The sequence below is a fragment of the Eubalaena glacialis genome, chromosome 9 (genome assembly GCF_028564815.1).
Source record: "Eubalaena glacialis isolate mEubGla1 chromosome 9, mEubGla1.1.hap2.+ XY, whole genome shotgun sequence".
Taxonomy (NCBI): Eukaryota; Metazoa; Chordata; class Mammalia; order Artiodactyla; family Balaenidae; genus Eubalaena; species Eubalaena glacialis.
In genome coordinates, this window is record NC_083724.1 from 105,835,465 (window position 1) to 105,841,464 (window position 6,000).

Below are 6,000 nucleotides of genomic sequence, written 5' to 3' on the forward strand. Positions count from 1 at the left end.
GATTTGAGGTGTAGCAGATGGCAGCAATTTTCTAGTCTGTTTTCTCCCATTTGTAAAGCATGTAAAGCATGTAAGAGCTCACCTGGGTCATCTCCTCTCTTCCTTCAAGCGCCACATGCTGGGTATCACGGAGCCTCACTCACAGATGGGGAAATTGAGGCTCAGGTAGTGCCCACCTTGCTCAAGGCTACAACACGGTCGGTGGGTAGCAGAGCTGTTCCACTCTCTCAGCGCTTCCCGAGCTCTGCTGCACAGGGAGCTCGGGATTCAGAGGCAAACTTCGCTGCAGCCACAGGCGGGGCAGCTCCAGGGCCTCCAACTCCCAGAGCGTGGTCACTGAGCGCCGTGCCGGGCCACCCTGGGCCCTCGGAGTGTGCCAGGACCTGCTACCCCTCTCGTGGGCCCCCTGCCACTTGACCCAGGCCTCTGTGTCTGCCGGGAGAGCCAGGCAGGGTCCAGCGGTCCTAAAATGGCCCATCTTGCTAAGTGGCTCTGGAGACCCCCCTTCCCCTTCCTACCCGCACCATCCTGTGTGAATTAGCTGGGCTTTCCCGTGACACTCCTATCTGCTGGGATCCTGCGGGGCTTCTGTGGGGCCGCTGGTCACTGGTTTCAGTCAGCTTTGACGCCTGACTACTAGGGATACTCTGAACGGCTCATAGTAGAAGCAGGTGGGGAATTCCCTGGCGGTCCAGTGGTTAGGACTCGGTACCCTCACTGCCGGGGCCAAGGGTTCGATCCCTGGTTGGGGAACTAAGATCTTGCAAGCCACGTGGTACGACCAAAAAAAAAAAAAGAAGCAGGTGGACAGTCAGATGGTGTGTTCAAATCAAATAACTCCCCACCTAAATCCTATGTTTAAGCCACCACTTCCGGACTTTTTATACTTGAGAGGCCAGAGGACCGGGAGCCTGCCTGGCCTTTACCTGTGTTTCATTTGAGCAATGATTCTGTTTTGGGCCATCTCAGGTGTTGGGGTTGATGGACAAAGACCCAACTGGGGTTCTCCCGATGGAGGAGGGTGGGTAGCACTGATCATTTCCAATGAGGACAGAAGGTGACAAGCCGAGTGCGAAGGGAAAGGCCTGGCTGAAAGCAGGGCAGGCCTGGGGGAGGAGCAGAGCTTTGTGCGGCCCCCTCAAAGGGCCCTGTGCTTGGGGACAGTGTCGACTCACGTCTCCTGGCTCCGTGTCCAGCCTGCTGTCCTGAAGATGCCCGCTTCCTGAAATGGAGCTCTCCTTTCAGGTAGCATCAGATGCCTGGGTGACTCCTTTATATAAGTAACACTTGAAAACAAATGTCCTGGTCCTTATGTCCCTGAATCGGTCGCTTCCTGAAGGCCAGCCACACGTCTCCTTGGATCCCAGGCTCCCCGGGCAGCCTACCTTTGCTCCCGCATGCACAGAGCCATGTGGCCTTGAGCTGGTTGCTGAGTTTCTCTGAGCCCTGGCTCGCCACCTGTACCACCGGGCTGTGCGGTCCCTGTCCTGAGAGGGTGTGGGGGCCGGTGACTACGTGTAAGCATGGAGGACAGTTGTTTCCTGGGATGCTTCACTCTCAAAAGTGTACATCTGTGCTCTCTCGCGGGCCAAGTATGTAAGGATGCCATCCATAAATGCCTTTCTGTGAACAGTGACAGCCCGGTGGGAAATGGGAAGGAGATTGTGGAAAGATTGCAAATAGGTACTGTAGGACACAGACAGATCTTGGCCTTGGGTTTCAGAATGATACTCTAGGGTTCTGTAGTAAAACTTTAAGTTGGTCCTGAGAAAGAGAAGTGGAAAAACGACTGGCACATGTTGTAAACCTGGAACTGTCCCTGATCCTCAGAGGACAGCAAGTAAGGGAGCATCCTGGGATAATACAGCTGGAGGGACCCATTTTTCAGTGAGGAAACCAGAGCCAATTGACTTGCTGGAGGGTGGCGACAGTCAGTGACTGAATCTAGGACAGAGTGCAGGACTTATTAGGGTCCTTTAGGGCTTGTACATAAAGCTCAGCCCCTGATGGAAAATGGCCAGTAGTGCTTCCCTCTTTGAGTTTACATTTATGTTCCATCTTTTTTTCCAAAATGCATAAAGGCATGAGTCATTCACATGGACAAGGAAGTGTTTCTATTCCTTTGTTTAGTTTGGGGTCCCTCAGAAGCAGACCTTGAGAGAAGCTCAGAGCGTATGTAGACTTAGGGGTGGGGAAAGGAAAGAAGCTGATGAGGAAGGCGTGGTCAGGCAAGTCACCAGGATGTGGATAACGAATTGCACTGGGGACTGAGGGCAGCAGGGCTGGACGTACCTCAGAGCTAATCCACCAGCGTGGGGAGAGAGCTAGACATTTACCCAAACAGCCCAGCACTGGTGGAAGGCTGTTTCGAGCCCCAGTGTCCTGGCCAGTCCTATGCACACCAAGCCGGGGAATCCTTTGGCAGAGAGACAGGCCTTCATAAGCAGACTTGGGGTGAAAGGCAGGCATCAGAGCCATCGGGGGTCCTCCCCGGAGTTCCTGACTCAGTAGTTCTCGATGGGGCCAGAGAATTTGCATTTCTAATAAATTGCGGGTGAAGCTGGTAGGCAGTCTTGACTTTGAGAACCATCCTCAGGTGTGAATTGCTAGCCCTTATCTGTCTCATTGACGGTTTTTCCCCTCTAATGTATGATTATGTTTTCATGCCACTTCATGTTATAGATCCCAGGGTCCATGCTGTGAGTTTAAAAGTGGAGGATTAATAAGCATTTATAACTCCATGCAATCATTGCTGGCAGATAAAATGCCATCTGCCAGCCACAATTTATTTATAATGGAGTTTATACATATTTATAAGTTTGCACGCAACAAATAAACAGTTTTAAAACTGGCATATTTTATAGCAGCCAGAAAAATTGCAACTTTATACCAGGACTTGTGAATATCAATTGCGTATGTATATATACATATATACAAACACACATACATATACCTACTGATTACGACAGATGTGCACCTCTGTCTGTATGTATATACATATATACACACGCATATACCTACATTGATTACAACAGATGTGCATCTCTGTCTGTATGTGTGCACATGCAGGTTGACTGGGCAATTTGCACCTCGGGACTCCTCCCTGGGTTTTGATATTTTAACTAACAAGGACAACTAGAAAGTTACACAAATGTTGAGAGTTTGGGGACCGACATGTCCTGGCATTTGCAGACACAGGGAGGAGGGTCCTGGATGCTGCAGGAACAGGACAAGAGGGCCACGGGGGGTCCACTGTGGGAAGTGACAAAGGGACACAAGGGAAGAGAAGTCAATGGGGGAAGACAGGAAAGGAGAGGATGGGAGGACAGAGGAAGAAAATGAAAAAAGAAGGGAGGGGGCAGCAAGTCCAGACCTACATCCCCTGTTCTTCCAGTAGCATGTAAAAACAAGCAGGGGTGGGTGTTGGTGAGGCTGTCTGGGCAGGCGTGCTTGGGGGCCGAGTGTGGTCTTCCTGGGTACAGCCGCACTGCTCGTCGGCTTTTCTAACCAGCTTTCTCTTGGCCTCATCTTACGTTAGTTCACGTGAGGCAGGCACTGTTCTGGGCTCCTGTGAGTGTGCAAAGGTTCCGTCTGCCTGAGGATATAGTCTAGTCGGAAACAAACGCACAAAGGGTGTGGGAGCGTGACAGGCCTGATGGCTGGTGTGGCCAACTTCACTAGGACCCTGGAGGGTGGAACTCCTGGGTGGGTCTGGGGAGTCTGAAGGCTTTGCAAACTAGGCTGCAGATGGGATGGGGAGGGTAAGAACAGGCAGACGAGGCGTGGATGGCCCAGGAGGAGTCCGGGACCCCCTCATGCATGAAAAATGGTCGGTGTTAGGAGGGATGCTGGAGGTGGAGGTGAGGCTGCTCCTGCCTGTTCTCGCCTCCTTCCTGCATTCACAGGTGCCCAGAATAATGACTCCCCTGGGCCCAAACACACAGGGCTCCCTCCCGAGGGCTGGAAGAGCCATTCTCATTGAAGAAGGCACCAGAAAGGAAATCTCAGGCAATGTAAAGTTTCTCTTTCGTTGTTTCACCTTGAAATGCTGTAGGCAGGAACATATGCACGTGGGACAGACACTGCGGCCCTGGTGTTTGAGGTCATGAATTCACACTTGTCTGGGACATTTTTACCACAACCAAAGTTTCTAACCACAAATCAAGTGACAACTAAAGCAGAAATCAATGGGCAAATCCATTTTTGAACACTGAATTAACTTTTTTGTAACAACTGTATGTTGGTTGCAAGTGGAATGGTCTCTGTTCATTTGACTTTTGAATATAACTTGTTCCAGAATAAATATTGTAAAGTTAAGTACATGAATGTTTCTTTGTATCCAGAACTAAATAAGAATTAAAATTTGATGTTTAAATCCAAGGATTAGGAGAGAACTCCGTGTACATCTAATGTGTAATAATGAGATATTTATTACTTTTTAAAAAGCATTTGGATGGCAAATTATACATATTGATAAATATTTGAAAATTTTGTGTTTTGTTTTCCGTTAACTTTTGTGAAACAAAAAAGAATGACTGTGAAGGTCTCTGGTTTATTGCCAATTTACCACTTTCTACATTGATATTGGAACAGAATCGGTATTTGGACATCTCTGAGGAGTGGAAATGCAAAACCAATTTCAAGTTTTCTAATCTCTGTTCTATGAAAAATAATAAAACCTAAATTATTTGGCCAACATTTGGGATATTTGATAACACAACGGGTAAAGAGAATTGGCTTAAGTTCCCTCCTCACGTTTCAGTGAATCCACTTCACTCCTTCAGTAAATGATGTGGCTTCCAGTTGTGAGCCCTGCTGCCATGCTGGGCACATCCCTGAGCTTCTAGGGCAGCCAACTGGAGATGCCACATGTCGTCCCTGGATGCCGTCACTGTGGCCCAGGGGCAGAGGCTGTCGCACCCACTTAGGCAATGCTGCACTTCTTATCACTGGTTATTGGAAAATGTGCCTTCATTTTCAGAATAGTGGTGTGTGCATTTCTGATTATGTAGCAAACCCTTCGATATTTGACTTAGATACTAAAAACATTTGGGTGTGGAAGTTTTGCACTCGTAGATACATTTAAAAGCATGGACTTGGTAATTTAACTAGAAGTTTTCTATAGAGTACACCTGGTTACATTTCTGTGAAAGGCTCTTTACCAGTGCAGAGGCAACACGGGTCAAGGGTGGAAACAACCGTTCTCTAAACAGTCCGATGTTAACTGTCAATGTGAGTCTGAGGGCAATAAAGAATATCGTGAAAAGTCTCTCATTTGGTTGGTGGATCTTGTATTGCCTCATGAAGGAGAGGAGCGGAGTTTGAAGCCTTTCCATAGAAAGCAGATATTCTCTATTATTCCCCAGGAGATCTCTTAAAATACAATCACAGCAGAACCCCGTCAGGGACACCAAAGGTGTGGGATGAAAATGGCGGCCTGGCAAAGGCATTCCTGTTGCAATTTATGTTAACTTCTGCCCACTCGGCCTTGGGCAGTATCAAAGGTGGCAGAATGGCACTACCAACTAGTGATGCCAAACACTGGTCTCCTTCTAGGTAGAATGTAGGGTGGAGAAGCGAAAACTTACCACTTGTGCTGGAGAAAGCTAGAGAAAGGGTCAGTTCTGATCTAGTCTCTCCTGTTGCTTCAATTACACCAAATGGAACAGAACCCATCGTCCCATCTCTTTCAGCTGTACTTTGGCTGCCATGACCCTTACAATTTTCCCCCTATCAAAAGGGTAGTCCATTGACCTCCTTCCCTACTGACCTACCAAAATTGGTGGAAAAGCACCCAATACACTGAAGTTTCCTAAAACACCAGCTCTGCTAGTGAGAAGCCTAGGGGAAATGTTATTGAAATTCTCAGAGTGTTTTAATTCTTAGAGAAACACTGGCACCAGGTGAGAGGTCACACTGCCACTTTGCACATCACCAGGGGCAGCCCCAGTGTACACAGCCCCTCACATGGACTCCCAAGAATGAGTTTATACAAAGGCT